The sequence below is a fragment of the Elephas maximus genome, chromosome 1 (assembly GCF_024166365.1).
Source record: "Elephas maximus indicus isolate mEleMax1 chromosome 1, mEleMax1 primary haplotype, whole genome shotgun sequence".
Lineage (NCBI taxonomy): Eukaryota > Metazoa > Chordata > Mammalia > Proboscidea > Elephantidae > Elephas > Elephas maximus.
Window position 1 is genome coordinate 26051927 of NC_064819.1, and position 17280 is coordinate 26069206.

The following is a 17280-nucleotide window of genomic DNA, read 5'->3' on the forward strand; positions in this document are numbered from 1 at the left end:
GAGGTGGGAAGGAAGGTTATAGAGTTAAGAGGGAAAGTAGCTCTAGTAAGGCTTCTCTTGGGGCCCATCTTAGCTATTTCTGAAAAACTTGACTTTCGTTTTTATTTTAAACGAATTTATAATAAACTCACTAATAATAATATTCATGAGTTAACTCATCATCCTTTACTGCTGTATAACCAGTCTCTACTCTCTCCCTAAGGCTTTCAAAAGATGCCCTCTTGGTGCTTGGGGATCCTTAAGCAGGAGTGGAGCTTCCTCCTGGGCTGTCCACCCGAGTCCCCAGACTGCCCTTTTGCATTTCATTTCTGGGGCTGCAGACTCTGTTCATGCTGCTGCCATGAGCCTATGATGTTGTCTCAATTTTCATTTCTCTATCTTCCTCGGGTAGTCCCTGGGTGGTGCAAGCAGTTAAGCACTCAAGCACTCAGCTGCTAACTGAAAGGCTGGGGTTTGAGCCCACCCATAGGAGCTCCCAAACAATCAGCGTTTGAAAACCTATGAAGCACAGTTCTTCTCTGACACACATGGGGTAGCCATGAGTCAGAACCAACTTAACAATGACTGATTTGGTTTGGCTCTGGTATCTTCCTTGGGTAGCCTAATTACAAAGAGAGGACCATTCACAGATACAGCGATTGTATCATGTTTGTGCAATTGTTCTCCTCCTCTCCCCCCAGCTCTCGCTGAACTCCCCTGTGCTGCTCTTTTCCAACTCAGAGCGCATTTGAGGCAAACTTGGCTCACAATGCATTTTGCAAATAAACCACAAAATAACATGATTGTAAAAATGTTAGCTGCAAAAGTAATAAATAAGGAAATAAATAAGTGTGTAACCGCAGAGGCTTGTCTGGCTCCTCAGTTCTCTGACCGCAGTGGCCTTCTGCTGTCTGTCCTCATTGGAGGACTGAGCAGGGAGGTGAGAAAAATGACAAGACACCCCAACCTTGCCCTGGGGTCTCATAGATGGAGGCTATACCGAGATAGATTTTTCTCTCCCTATAAGGCAGAAAGTTCTATGCCAGAGCTATCCAACAATGAAAAGCATTCCCAGAGAGTGGAAGAGATGGGCTTCTGGCCACTATCATTTCAGATTCTCTTACCATTCTGTGAGCACCTAAATGGGGTCAGGCGCTGTGTCTGGATGTTCACACCTGGCATCTCATTTCACTCTTTACCAACCCTGTGAAGTGGGTACGATTAGCCCAGTCCCAGTAAACACACAAGGAAACTGAAACTCAACAAAGAAAGACATGGAAGTTGGACTATGACATTCAGGAAATGCTATGAAATCTCTGTAATGATTGGAGTGAGCTGAAGGAGGGCTGGGGCAGACATACTGTGATTTTTTTTTTCCACTTTCAAGCCTAGCTGTTGAGATGTCCTCATTTTCAAAGACTTGGGGGTTGAAACACCAATGCTTAAAGACCAGGCTTGCCAATTTTGTACTTATTTTCACTTTGATATCCTGATGGTCCAAACTTCTCATCACCAGAAGGGGTGAGCTCCATGGCTTAGAAGATTCAATCAAAGTCCAATCAAAGATGAAAAGGAAGGTTGAAAACTGGGCCTGGAGTTGTATAGTACTAAAGTTTTTAATTCAGGGCCCAGAATTCAGTATTCAACAGTATTTTATGTCCCAAGACAGGGCTTAAATATTAAGAATGGAAAAGCATATAATATATACAAAAAAAGCAGCATGATAGGTGCTTGAGTTGAGGCCCATGCATTGCAAAGCCTTATACCCGTTGCCATCGAGTCAATTCTGACTCCTAGTGACCCTATAGGATGGAGTAGAACTGCCCCATAGAGTTTCCAAGGAGGAGCTGGTGGATTCGAACTGCTGACCTTTTGGTTAGCAGCTGTAGCTCTTAACCAGAATTTCCTTGCATAACCTTAGGGGACCCTCTTCACATCGTAACCTGTATCAGTAGCACCCTCCCCCGGGCTCCCTCAATGCAGTACATGTAGCTCGCTTGCACCATAGCCCTTATTCAGATAGATACCAAAAAAAAAGTAAAAATATAGCCTAAAACAAATTAACCATCAAATGAGGGAGGCAGATGTGTATGCGAACGATAACTGTGGATGGAGGCAGGAAATAAATGTCTTGAATGGACTGTGAATGGAACCACTGCTCACTTTACAAGCACGTTCACATCCACTAATGTATTTGCTCTTCACGACAATGCCATAAGGGTTATTATCCCCATGTTCCAGATGGGAAAACAGAGGTTCAAAGAAGGGAAGTGGCTTTTCCCAAGTCCCCAGCTCTTGGGTAGGAAGCTAAGACCAGTGTCCATATTCCTAAGCCTGCCTCAGAGATCCCCCTCCCTCCCCCCTCAAAAACTATATTCTAAACTCAATTGAAGAGGCACCAACAGAGGTTCAGTGAGTCAGGCCCAGGAGAGGAACAAGTGAAAACCACACAGTCAGGGAGGAAGGGAGAGAAACCTCAGGAACCCGGGAGGCATGGAGCTGATAAGACGGAGGCTGGAAGAGGGGTGGATGACATAAAATGACCCATAAAACTTCTGGATTTACCAATAGTAAAGCCAAATTATTCCTGCTCTAGGACTCAGCACTCCAGATGCTGAAGGTTTACAGTTTCAACACAAACTTTATTGTAACTAAATTGGGACAGGAATCTTTCTACCATTGATTATGCATTTGTCTACTTTCTAAAATAAAGCATAAAGAAGACAATTTAGTCTTTTCTTGAGATCTCTCAGCTGTCATGTTCTTCTCTAAACTACAATATATGATGACATTCTAGTGGGCTCTGAATTTAAAGGACTGCTGGACTCCATGCTCAATCCAAACTGCCGTGATTTTTTAGTTCTTGAGGATTTATGGTAGGAATTTTTACTTTTTTCTTTTCTTATCAAGTCAGTGAATTTGTACTTCTCCCCATTTTCAGTGGGTCTCCTGTGATGGCCCCCTCACCCCTTCTAATTTGCTGTTTCTGATCACATATGCATTTGTAGATAAGCAAGTGTATTAGTAGTTTGGATAAACTAAAATGAATCAGGCTCCAAATGAAGGACTATAGCCCACCAGCAAACTAGGTAAACACTGTGTCGAAGTTTGAGGCCCCTCTTGGCTGTACGTGTGTCCTTTCTGCTCCTATGCCAGGTTCACTTGTGTTTTTCCGATGGGTGGCCTTCAAAACCCAACTCAAATAAAATCTCCCTCAGGAAGGATCCCAGAAATCTGCCAGCAGCAGTTACCTCTCCTGCCTCTGAACTCCTAAACTACTAGATGTGCCCTTGAAGGGGTCACCACTGCCTACCTTGGGTTTGTGGTCAGTATGCTTGTTCCCTCTATCACAGTGAAAGTTTAAGCACAGCATTTGCATTTTATGTATCTTGATGGAAGCCCCCAACCAGGGCTTTGCCCTTAATAAGATATAAATGCTATCCTCAAAGGGATGGCATCCTAATAGAGAGAACAAATGGAAGAGAAGGAAGGAAAAGGAGTAGGTGGGGGAGGGAAGTGAGAAGGTGAGAAGAAGGATGAGAAGGAAGGAGAGGTGGAAGACCCTTAGCCTAGTCCATTTATCCAAACAAAGTATCCGCACCACCAAGCCCAGGCTATTTCTGGGATTTCCTGGGCCTCTCACTAGATTCTCTTCAGCGACTGCCAACAAATGGTGCCAGCTGCCACCAGAGCTGGGCCTGAGGGACTGAACGCTGGCACCCAGATCAGCCCCCCGCTATGCCCACCAGAAAGGACACCAGGGAAGGAGGCCCCACAGCCTGGATGCTTATGGGAGGACTGACAGCCCCAGCTGGCAGGAGACAATAGACTGCTGTCGCTGTGGTCTCTCCCTTTCCTGCCTCCCGGCAGCCTGGCTCCAAAGCGCTGAGCCTGTCCTGTGGTGAACCCATCTGAGGCCCTCCTGCTTTTAGCAGGTATTCAAATGAGTGAATGTTTTATTTTAAAAAGACTTTGTTTAAAAATATGGTCTGAGAACTTTCTCTTTCCCTCTCACCCTCTGAGTCACCAATGCCAGTGTAAGGAAACTTAAGGCCATTTTGAAACCAACAAAGTCAAAGCAATCAACATTCGTTGGACTCCCAATATATGCCCCCATGTATATCTCTGTCGGAAACCCTGGTCACGTAGTGGTTAAGTGCTATGGCTGCTAACCAAGAGGTTCGCATTTCGAATCCACCAGGCACTCCTTGGAAACCCTACAGGGTTGCTATGAGTCGGAATCAACTTGATGACAGTGGCTTTGGTTTTTTGGTTTATATCTGTTTTGGAACATTCCACAACCTGTCTTTTTGTAGATTTGTTGTTGAATGCGCTTATACCCCATACAGGCCAGGGATTCCAATTCATCACAGCATCATTCCAACATGTCCCAGCATGGTGTAAACAAGTAGTGTTTGCCCTTGGAGCTCTTGTTGCTTAAATTGATTAGGCCGCTGTGAAAGGTGCTGTTCAGCACCTCTGTTCCTTTGGCCTCTCCAGCACCTGCTTCCTCATATTCCAGCAACAGCAGCTCGCTTTTCCATTAGGGAACCACCCCTCTCACTGTCCTTCCACGCGGCTGATGAGGAACAGACCATGCTCACCTAGGCTCCAGGAGTGGGGTAGACCAGGCATGGCAACCAGCACATGCAACCTCATTGGCCTCCATGACTAACTTAGAGATGGACACATGTCCACACAGTACAATGACAATTGGTTTTGGGAATTATGTCAAAATTATTTGGGAGGAAAAAAGCCACTTTTTGGTTAAGTTTATTCAACTAATAGGATATAAACTTGCAGCTTCTAGTAGACACCAAAGAAAAGAGACGTCTGCTAAAAAAAAAAAAAAAAAAGCCAATGCAAAGGAAAATATAGCTAATAGAAGAGCAGAAGCATACTTCTGATTTTCTTGCTTGATACCTGTTGTCACGATACCCTTGCACATTTCAGTTATTTGTACCCCAATTTTTTTTATGTAATCTGCTCTAAGTTGGGTTTCTGTTGGTTGTGACTAAAGGAATACTGATTATTACAGGCACAGAGATAAATGCTAGAAAAATTACTATCTTTATAATGTTTTGTAGTTTACAAAGTGCCAACATATGTATTATCTCATTTTAAAAAAATGAGTTGCCCTTGAGGCAGTTCTGACTCATGCCGACCCCATGTGTGTCAGAGTAAAACTACACTCCGTGGAATTTTCAGTGGTTGGTTTTTAGGAAGTAGAGGGCCTTCTTCCAAGGCACCTCTGAGTGGACTTGAACCACCAGTCTTTCATTTAGCAGCTGAGCATGCTAACCATTTGCACCAACCAGGGACTCCTTACCTTATTTAAGAATCATAATAATTTCTAACAAGCAGTCACCCTTACGCTCCCCAATAACTCATAAGAAAATGGAAGCCAAATAATTTAAAGAAGACCTGGTAGCCAGTAGGTACCAGAGCCAGAACTTGAATCTCATATGTATGCCCTGAATCCAGTGGCACTCATGCCTTGCTTCAGGGAGTTTACAGTCACATCAAGGAGACAAGCTGAGCCCATGTACAAAGTTAAACAATACAAGACTGGACTGCCCATGCAGTGGTGAAATATACCCAACTAGGCAGCATTTGTTTGTCAATAAAATTGATGGTCTTTAATAAACTATTTGTGTTTTCAGAAGGGAGAGAGTGTTGAGGCTTGGCTAGCATTAGCTTGGGATGGGGGTAGTTAGGGGGATTTGCACTGTTGTCAAATTTCCTAGGGGATTTTAAGGCATCTTAGGGTGTCAGATCTGGAAAGATCTTTAAAATCTTCTAGTCCATCCCCCTCTTTAAAAAGAAAAAGAATCGGTGAGAGAAATGGCTTGTGATTATTATTTGCCATCTATAGCTTTTTTTTTTTTTTTAAATAGCTTAGCTGCTAACCAAAAGGTTGGCCATTCGAATCCACCAACCACTCCTTGGAAATCCTATGGGACAGTTCTACCTTGTCCTGTAGAGTCGCTATGAGTCAGAATCAACTCGATGGCAGCAGGTTTGGTTTTTTTTTTTTTGGTATTGATTACTAAGTAGATTGCTATATACGAAATGTCAGGCTCTGCTTACAGACATCATCAATCCTCACAACCACATGGCAAGACTGGTATTGTTATCCCCATTGTCCAGATTTAGAAAACGAAGTCCCAAGTTCCTTCTCTTCGTTTCTTTATACAAGCTGTCCTTTTATCTCGAATGCCCTTTTTTCCCTTGTCCAAAGAGGGAACACCTGCTCATCTTCTAGGACATTCTGGAAGACCTCTTCCACAGAGACTTTCCTGTCCTTCATCCTTCACTATACTGCTCCCTCCCTTCAAGGCCCAATTACCCTTATGAAGAACTTACAACAATCCATTAGATTTAGAGGTCTTTGTTCACACATCTATCTCACCTCTACTAAATGGTAGGTTTCCTGAGGGTGGATACCATGTTTGATTCATCTTTGTGTACCCGGTGCCTAGCACAATAGCTGGCACCCAAGCAGATGAGATAAGAGAGAGGAGAGTAGAGCAAACAGAGGACCATACGCTTAAGACTTAAGGAAATATCCAAAGTCGTCAGGCAGAGAATATAGTCGCGATGAAAGAACTAGAGAGGACCAGGCTGGAGTAGGAGAAGAACCAGAGCAATGTGGGGTCTCGAGAGGTACTGGATGAATGATTGCCAAAGGTGCCGAGTGCTACAGAGAGGTACAAGAGAATGGGGCTGGAGGAAAATCAGGCCATGGATAAGCAGATTGGTTTTATAATCTGCTGGTAATTCCTGGGAGGGAATTATCAGGAGTTTCAGAATTATTGAGAGAAATGCTCTTCTCTGCAGGCATCCTGGAGGATCTGTGAAGTTGAGCAATGGTGTAATTATACTTCTATGTCTTGTTTGCCTAAATGACCTAGGCTGAAAAACATCCAGGGTTTCCACTTTCCATCTATAGAGCAGAGACTTCATATGCCAAGGAAATTAGGACTCAAAACCAAACTATGGGCTAGGCCGAAAAAAAGCTTCACAAGGGTTTTTAGCTAAACTCATGGGTGAGAAATTTTTCATGGATTGCCATGAGAAACCTAAGTGCTCTGAACTACGTCTCCGATTTTGTGACAGGGATAGAAACCAAGCCCTCAAAGGCCACTATCAGAGACTCTATGTTGGGCTGGGTTAGCCTTGAGTCTGTTCCCAAGTGGAGGAAATGTCAGTGAGCAAGAAAACCTGGGCTCAAACTTTCAGTTCCTTGGCTTAGCAGATGTGTGACCTTTGTGCAGGACATTACCCTCTCTTAACCTCAGTTTCCTTATCTGTGAAGCAGATAGTATAATAATACCTTCCCCAGAGGGATAGTGTGAGTATGCAATAAGAAACTGGACTTCAAAACTCTTTGCTAACTCTAGTTCTATACCAATAGTATTGCCAATATGGTAGAAGTACCCTTCTTATTGGGAAAGATGGAAGGTTGAAATGGCCCCAAAGAGTAGAGCCCCAGCCCACGTAACTCAATGCTTTTCCTTTTTTTTTTTTTTCCTTAGCTCTTAGGATTCACTAATCTGAGTATCTGTGTCTACTTGGATAAGGACTTCTTTTTGTCCTTTTCATTTTTTATGTATTGAACACCTATTATACACTAAACACTGTTGTAGGCACTGGAGATATGAAGGGGGCAACAACATAATAATAATAAATACGCAGTGTCTCTTGAGCACTTTATACATTTCAGGTTTTGCTTTAAGCATTTGAAATTTACTAACTCATTGAACACCAGCACGAGGGAGCCAAGGAGCCCTGGTGATGCAACAGCTAAGAGCTCAGCTGCTAACCAAAAGGCTGGTGGTTTGAACCCACCCAGTGACTGCGGAGGAGAAAGACCTGATGATCTGCTCCCAAGATGATGACAGCCAAGAAAACCTTATGGGGCAGTTCTACTCTGTCACATGGGTCACTATGAGTGGAAAATCAACTCAACGGTGCCTATAACAACAACACAAGGGATGTTTATTATCACCATATTATATATGAGAAAACTAAGACTTGAACAGGTTCAGTAATTTTCCCAAAATCACACAGTAGTTACACAGCAAAGCCAGGGCTAGAACTGGGGTTGGCCAAGTTGCTTGTCCCTAAATCCAGTGGATTTAACCACTGTACTATATATTGCCACAATAGACATGGTCCTCCCCTCACAGAGCTTACAGACTAACCTAGGATGCACAGGTCACTGGGCCAGTACAATAACTGTGGCGAAGGCCCTGAAGACAGCCAGTCTGTCGATCAGTGCCTGTGAACCAGGATCTGATAAATAAAGCAACACTGGATTCCAACCATGTCTTCAATACAAAACAAACCCGTCGCCGTCGGGTCGAATCCGACTCATAGCAACCCTATAGGGCAGAGTAGAACTGCCACATTGAGTTTCCAAGGAGTGCCTGGTGGATTTGAACTACCGACCTTTTGGTTAGCAGCCGTAGCACTTAACCACTACACCACCAGGGTTTCCACGTCTTCAATACTTGAATATTTTCCTCGGAAATATTCGCAGCCTTTTAGATGTAATCATAATACTATGCCCTCACACCTATGTAGGATTTTATGACCTGTTCACAAGATATTTTAGATCACATGGTACCATTTAAAAGAGCCCTGCTAGCACAGTGGTTAAAGAGCTCAGCTGCTAACTGAAAGGTCAGCGTTCAAACCCACCAGCCGATCTGTGGGAGAAAAATGTGGCAGTCTGCTTCTATGAAGATTTACATCCTTGGAAACCCTACAGGTCAGGTCTACTCTGTCCTACAGGATCGTTATGAGTCCAAATTGACTTGAGGGCCACAGGTTTGGGTCTCATTTGATCCTCCCAGCAGTGGTGTGAGATGGGCAGACCCATTTTACATATGAGAAAACTGAGGCCATGGGAGAGAAAGCTACTTGTCCAGAGTCCTTCACTTGGTAAGTGGCAGACCAGGACTTGAACTCGTGTCATCAGACTCATATTCAAGCTTCACTAACATCCAGCCTTAAGAATATGTCATCTAACATTTTCATCCAGATGTTTTGGCAAAATTGATCAAACCTACAGATCTTTTTGGAAAGTACAGCTTTTGACACATGTATAATTTTTAAAAGTAAAGATACTTTGTATTTATAGCATCATTAGTCACTTATGCCTAAGTATTTTCAGGCTCAGAGCTTAGAAAATTTTGTATGCTTGGGATTACTTAGCCATTGACTTTGATCTGACCTTGTCTAATATGTACCTAGCAACCCTATGTACAACAGAATGAAATATTGCCCAGCCCTGCGCCATCCTCACAATCCTTGCTATGCTTGAGCCCACTGTTGCAACCACTGTGTCAACCCATCTCGTCATGGGTCTTCCTCTTTTTCAATGACCCTCTATTTTACCAAGCATGATGTCCTTCTCCAGGGACTGGTCCCTGATAACACGTACAAAGTACGTGAGATGAAGTCTCGCCACCCTTGCTTCTAATGAGCATTCTGGCTGTACTTCTCCCAAGATGGCACCTAACAACAACAATGTGATCATTTTGGTCATTTCAAACCACTGCTGGCCACAGATCATATCACTTAGGGAGTCTAGGCACGGGCCAAGCGCATCAGTATTAAAGGAGTGCCATACTTACTTCCCTGGGCAAGAAGAGCCCCCAAGCTGATTTTTCCACAGGCCCGAGTTTAAGAACAGCTTTAGAATATAAATTTTTATTTTTTTTTAGAATATGGAATTGATTTCCAAGCATCATGAAAAAAAATCTTAAGAGACTTCAAAGTAATTTCCTACTTGTTGTATATAGCCAACATAGTTTTAAATATCAGACAGTTTTTTACTTCCACCTTCCCTCTCACTCCTTCTTTCCCTTCTTCACCAAAAGGCACCCAGCCATCTAGCCAGGGGCAACTCCAGGCAGGCAGTTATTTTATGGTGACTGCTGCTTAGTGAAGGACAAACATTATCACAACTGACTCCTGTATGTCTTGGTGGTCATTGAAGATAAAGTAATGAATGATTCTGTATAGAGGCTGGAAAACTCACAGAGTCATTAATTTAACCTTCATCCCATTTTAAATCTGATCTAGGGTTGTTCATACAACCAAACATCCTTGTGTTTGGTTTCTGTTGCTCCTGGATATTTCTGACAGTTTTGGGGGAAAACCAAACCGAACTATGTTGTTGTTGTTGATGTTAGGTGCCGTCGAGTTGGTTCCAACTCATAACGACCCTATGTACAACAGAACAAAATACTGCCCAGTCCTGCGCCACCCTCACAATCATTCTTATGCTTGAGCCCATTGTTGTAGCCACTGTGTCAATCCATCTCTTCGATGGTCTTCCTCTTTTTTACTGACCCTCTACTTTACTGAGCATAATGTCCTTCTCCAGGGACTGATCCCTCCTGAGAGCATGTCCAAAGTACATTAGACAAAATCTTGCCATCCTTGCTTCTAAGGAACTATGGACTCGCCTTTTCAGGAAGTCTGTACTGAAATATGTTGTGACCTTATTTATCAAACTCAAACTTTGAATATGTGATCTGACAAGTATGAACATCTTTACAACGGCGGGAGATCAGAAACAGAGTACAACCTGTGAAAACCCTGGGCATATGATGATCATTAGGAAGAGGAGATATGGAGGAGTAGGGCCAGTAGGGCTGTAATTTGAATGAACGTCTTGAGAATTCAGGGATATCAGAATATGCCACTGACATTGTAACCGTATAAATGAGAGTACTGACATCCCTGCTCTGTCCTCTATGGTTATCTTTTGAAAAATACAGCTCTGATCATGTCTCTCCGCAGTTTAAAATTCATCCATTTCCATTGGACTCCTGAGCATTCTCTGAGATATCCGTGAGGGGCTTTCCCATCCTCAGGACCTTGTACACACTATTCGCTCTGCTTGGAATGCCCTGTCTGAATTTTTCTTCCTGGAAAACTCCTACTTCCCATTCTCTGGCAAGCGCCAATGTCACTTCCTCTGAGAAATCTTCCTTAATTACAGGTATAGCTAGTCATTCCTTCCTCTGCGCTCCTTTAGCACCTTGCACATGCGCCTAGGGCAGCATCTACCTGCTGCATTCCAATTGTTACACGTCTGTCTCCTTCACTACATTAGGCTGGAATCATGCTTTATGTATCCTCAGCGCCTTCCATGATAAGTGGGACATAGCAGGCACTTACATGTTTGATGAAAGAAAGAAAATAGGCAAAAAGAAGGGAAATGGGACAAAGGGAAGGAAAAAAGAAACAAGGGATACAAGAGAAAATGGACGGAAGAAGTGAAGGAGCTCTGTTTTCCCAACTGAAGATCTCTCTCTATGAAATAGAAATAATCTCACCCCCTGTCTGTAGATATGGAGAATCCATTATTTCTTTCACAGTCTCTAGATTAAGTTGCTCATTTGGATCTAATAAGACATGTATTGATTCTTGGTTTTCTGTTGACTCTGAAGAGGCCCCTAGGAAGATTCAATAAGTACAAAAAAGATAAATAAGTGTACAGGTAATAAACTCTAGATTACATAAGCAAACATTACTTGATTACATTCTTATTAATGCATGGACTCTGCAATGAATTTTTGAGGCATTTAATTATCGATTTGACAAGATAATCTAAGGGTAGTTAAAGATTATACCAGTAAATTGTTTAAAAAAAAAAAAAATCACTGAAAATTACTAAGCCTCGTAACAGACATCAAATTCACTTGCTAAAACTGTCTGGTTAAATAGACAGCAGTTAATTATGAGGTACTTACACATGCCTTAAATTTTAATATGCGAGCCTCTTTAATTGTGTAGTGTCAAAGGCATTGTGTAAGGGAGCAGTTTATCCATGGGGAGTACTCGTATTCAGTACAGCAGGAGCATGATCTTCAATGGATTGTCCCATTTTTCATGTTAGAACAGAAGGATAGAGCTCCTTAAAAGAGACAAAGGATTGTCATGCTTATTTGGGCCCATGGGCCATTAGGCCAGTCTTCCAACTCTCACAAAAAGAACTATAAGAAAGTGATCAGATTGTGAAGGTTTAGGAAAATGTTGGTAATGGTTGCCAACTTATGGACACTAAATATGGGCCAGACACTCTTCACGGTACTTTGTATACATATCTATTTTAATGGTCAAAAATCCATGAGCAGAGCATGGAATATCTTGCCAATATGCAGGTTTTCCTTGGAGTGCTTAGTGGGAGAAGGGGAAAAAGGAATTACACACGCCAGACCAATGAGGTGACTGCATGTTAACTTACAACAGCCAAAAGATGCTGGCCACATAGGATAGAACCAGGCAGAGGGCAACAGTCCCAACCTAAGGTCACCTGCTTTTCACGGGCACAGAGTAGCTATGTTTCAACTTTTCCCCTATGCAGACCTTGGGGTTCCAGGAAACCCCTGCCTATGCTCCTGGAGGGCCAGTTTTCATTCAATGAGAAGTGGAGAAGAGAGACTTCACAAAACACACTTCTTCTGACTCTCTTTAACCCCAGTTCTGGATCTTACATTCTTTCTTGATATTGCCATATCCATTCCATTTTTTGCCATCATTTCAATACTTGATTTACCCTCTCCCATCAAAACTCAAGCTTCTTGGGTCCTACTCCTCTCTGTCTTCTGCATGGAAGCAAGAATTCTACCACTGAACTACTACTGCCTCCGCGAAGGAGACCCAGGTTTTATTCTCAGGCAACGCACCTCATGCACAGTTTAGGAGGCTTGAAGTCTGAATTCAGGCTGCCTTTGAGAGGCAGCCCTATGCCTGTGGCATACCTTAATAATGATAGCCCCACACTCCAGAACTGAGTTGACAAAGATCCAACTCTTGAAACCTAGAAGACTATGGCCCCACCCTTTGAGATCCAGGAGACCGTGGCTTTACTGTTTTGAAACTGTAGCAGCTCTGCTTCCCATGCTCCTTCTAACAGTTCTACTGATCTCTGAGCTCCTCCAGAGATGGTTCTTTTCTTGGAGGACAACAGATGTAGCTCCTTTGGCCTGTTTCATGGCCAGCTCTCAGGAAAGATTTTATCTGTCTGTCAGCATCAAGGAAGGTCCTTGTCTCTTTGAGCTTCTGCTCCTGGGCAATCTTCAGGTGGCTTGGCATCTTGCTTCGCCCATCTCTGCCTCTGTCCCTTGCTTGTTTAGTTTCTTTTATATCTCAAAAAGATTGACTCATGATACACCATAATCCTACCTCATTAACACAACAAACATAACACATTCACAAATGGGAATTTCGCCAGCTTCTAACCCCCTCTACCCTCTCATCTCCCCTACAGGCAGGAGATACCAACATAGTCTCAAGTGTCCACCTGATCCAAGAAGCTCACTCCTCACCAGCAACCTTCTCCAACCCATTGTCCAGTCCAATCCATGTCTGAAGAGTTGGCTTCGGGAATGGTTCCTGTCCTGGGCCAACAGAAGGTTTGGGGGCCATGACCACCAGGGTCCTTCCAGTCTCAGTCAGACCATTAGGTCTGGTCTTTTTATGAGAATTTGGGTTCTGCATCCCACTGCTCTCCTGCTCCCTCAGGGGTTCTCTGTTGTGTTCCCTGTCAGGGCAGTCATCGGTTGTAGCTGGGCAATATCTAGTTCTTCTGGTCTCAGGATGATGTAGTCTCTGATTCATGTGGCCCTTTCTGTCTCTTGGGCTCGTAATTACATTGTGTCCTTGGTGTTCTTCATTCTCCTTTGACCCAGGTGGGTTGAGACTCATTGATGCATCTTAGATGGCCGCTTGCTAGCATTTAAGACCCCAGACACCACTCTTCAAAGTGGGATGCAGAATGTTTTCTTAATAGATTTTATTATGCCAGTTGACTTAGATGTCCCCTGAAACCATGGTCTCCAAACCCCTGCCCCTGCTACGCTGGCCTTTGAAGCATTCAGTTTGTTTAGGAAATTTCTTTGCTTTTTCATTCCATTTTTTATTTTTCTTTCTTTACTTAATACACGTCATGAATACTTTTCCTTGTTGCTAAGATTCTTCATAATTATCATTTTTCGTGAGTACACACACACACACGTAGACAGTCAACCAAAAAGAGGAAGACCCTCAACGATGGGTTCAAGCATAACTATGATAGTAAGAATGGCACAGGACCGGGCACTGTTTCCTTCTGTTGCACATAGGACATAGGGTCATTATGAGTCGGAACCAATTTGAGGCCACCTAACAACAACAAACCAAAGATGTTTGGCAAAAATACCATAATAAAATATTCTTCCGTTGCAAAATATTTAAAGTTTTTAGTGTATTTGCTGTTATAGATAATGCTGTAATGAACATCTTTGCACAGTTCTTTTTTTTTTTTTTAATCAGTCATATTGTTTCTCTAACATTCCCCAGACAAGGCTAAGGCAAGGAATGGACCTAAGTTTGTGGCTCGTATGCTCTGAAAAGGGAGGGTGTAATGTCGATAGGAGCCCTGGTGGTACAATGATTAAGCACTTGGCTGCTAACTGAAGGACTGGAGGTTTATACCCATCCAGTGGCTCTTCGGGAGAAAGACCTAGATATCTGCTCCCATAAAGACTGCAGTCTAGAAAGCCCTATGGGACAATTCTACTCTGTCACTTAGTGTCACTCTGAGTCAAAATCAACATGACAGCACCTAGCAACAATGTTGATAGCAACCACAAATGTCCTGTGCTTTCCAGATTTAAGACATTGAACAGTGAATTTAGTTCCAGATTTTGAGTGATTATGACTGGCTTGCTAAGGTAAACAAAGAGTAGTTTAACAGAGGGTTTGAAAACTGAATTCTTGGTGCCTGGCTCTGAGGCAAAGCTTACTGTCAAAGGGAAAAAGGTATCTGAGAAGTGCCTACAAGAAGCAGACTTACAAGAATAAGAAGAGACTTCACAGGAATTTTAAAAAGCCCAAACCCTCAGGAGATATGAGTAAACCAGTTCTCTTAGGCCTCACTTTGACATCTTAATGTTAACACTAAAGGAACACTCTTGTAATTGCAGTTCAGTGTCAGCTAATCAAAAAAATTAAAGGCGGGAATCATATAAATACATATATTTAACTTAAGACACTCATTTGTCAGCAAGTCTTTTGATGTAGGGCCAGGAACTTTCTTTAAGCAGGCATTCTCCAACTCCAGAATTCCATCCTTTTGTTGTTGTTGTTTGATAAACCATTCACTCCAATAATGCATCTTCTGAGTCAGAATCGACTCGACATCAACAGGTTTGGTTTTTTGGTTGCTATAGTTCTTCTTCGTGTTTTGTTTGTTTATTATTTATTTTAGTGGAGGAAAACTTTAAAGACTTGCAGGAATCTTCCAGATCTTAGTTTTGTGTTGTTCTTTTGCAGTTGTCTTATCCACAGATTAATTTTTTAGAGTCCTTTTCAGCACTTTTTTTTTTAAACAACTCATCCCCTTTGAGTCTTTCCAAAGCAATCAAGTTTGTTTTCGTTGAAGCAAGTCGCTTCATTCTCACACTCATGCCTTGTCTGTTTGCATAATATCTAAATTCTATAATAACAATAACAAATACAACTGGCATCAACAGGTTTGGAAGAAAAAAAAATTGACCCTTGGTAAGCACACACAGCTCAACTGATGGGAGGAGAAGTGCCCCCAGAATACTAGACAGCAGTCTACCAGCCGTGAGCATTTAGTATGCCATGGGCATCAGCCAGGATGTTTTAGAAAGGGAATAGGTGGCGTCAGTCTGTTAACTGGGGGTTAAATATATTGAACAACCAAGTGTTCCTCAACACAGACCAGAAGGAGAGAAGGGGAGCTGAATCTCTGTACCTTGATAGCAGACACTGAGTGCTATCTAATTCTATGGAATTAGAGCCTTTAAGTCTCAGAGTCTGTGGGCTTTTCTTCCTTGGAAACCTTGCCCATTGTCTATTTTAACCCAGTGATTTTTATAAACTGTCAAGTTGTCCTAGACCCTTCGGATGAACTCCGTGGGTACTTTCTCCAGAAAAATGCAAAAATGCACTAACAATCGCATGCTTTCTCAGAAGTTCATAGGTCTCCCCATGAAGCAGCCCATGGGCCCCCAGAGGATTCGATGGAAGCCAGATTTAAAAGTCCTGTTCTAAAAAGGGAGTATTGTCGGAGTGATAGCAATTCTATGATGTGCTTCTAATGCCGAGCCAAGATGCAATGTATACTTGAAACCCTTAAACATTTAAGCTACACAAGCCCTTAGAGATCACGTAGTTTTACCCAGTGTTCTAATAAATTGAGACCCAAAGAGGCCAGCAGTTTTTCTGTGGTCACCGGTTTATAACACAATGCTCAGAACAGAATACATTCCTTTTTGATGCTCAATTATTTTAGGAAAATAACTCCTTATGAATGGCTAGTGAGCAAGACTATAAGTATATTTGAAGTCCAAGTACCTTGCCAGGCTCCGTCTTCCAGATTCACCAAAGGTCAGAGACTGGAAGCTGCAGGAACTGGATATTAAACTCAGAGCACCAGCCAGAGGTCCTGGGTTCCATTTCAGGCTTCACTACAAAGTGGCTGATGTTGGGAAATCATTGCTGTTCTCTCAGTCTGAGTTCCCCTGTTTGTAAAGTTTAAAAATTTGGCTAGGAAATGCCTAAGGTTCCTTTCCAATTCCAAAAAAACAAAGTCTAGGCTACTCTCCTTTCTTGGACCTTTTTTTCCCTTCAGTCCAACGCAGAGACGGTGGCCACTAGAGGTCAGACTTTTTATAGTCACTCCTGGACATTTTCACTTCTTACAACAAGGAACCCAAACCTTGGATTTTTTAACTGGGAGGAACCTTGACAAGTCTTCTGGTCTGGCAAATAGTGCCAGACCTAAAAGCTTTCAATATATGATATTCTGTTATACTGTTAAAGATTTCTAAGAAACGGAAGCTTCCTTATATCTAATTAGATGCCTCAAATGTGATTTCAATGTATCTCCTATTGTATCCTCAGTGGTGCAAAAAGTTAATGCACTTGGCTGCTAACTGACAGGTTGAAGGTTTGAGTCCACCCAGAGGTGCCTCAGAAGAAAGGCCTGGAGATCTACTTCCCAAAAATCAGCCATTGAAAACCCTGTGGAGCACAGTTCTACGCTGACACGCATGGGGTCCCATAAGTCAGTGTCGGCTTGACAGCAGCTGGTTTTCTTATTACAACGTCTCAGTGGAAACTGGCAGTCATTGGTTATTATCCTCTGGGTACGATACATGTTCTTTTGAGCAAGCGTCAGGTTACATCTGTTTCTACATCTGTAAAATGGGGGTGAGGTATGGCTAGCAGTAGATTCCTCTTTTAATAATTACTGAGCACCTAAGA

The 17280-nt window shown here is 42.7% G+C and overlaps 1 long non-coding RNA gene across 1 annotated transcript in view; it reads right to left on the reverse strand.

The window, feature by feature from the left end:
* Positions 1-16470, reverse strand: part of LOC126073626 (uncharacterized) — a 33726-nt gene extending 17256 nt beyond the window's left edge. Inside the window, exon 1 of the long non-coding RNA XR_007516797.1 lies at positions 16369-16470. This is a non-coding gene — a long non-coding RNA (uncharacterized LOC126073626). The remainder of the gene's footprint in view (positions 1-16368) is intronic.
* Positions 16471-17280: the final 810 nt, after the last annotated feature.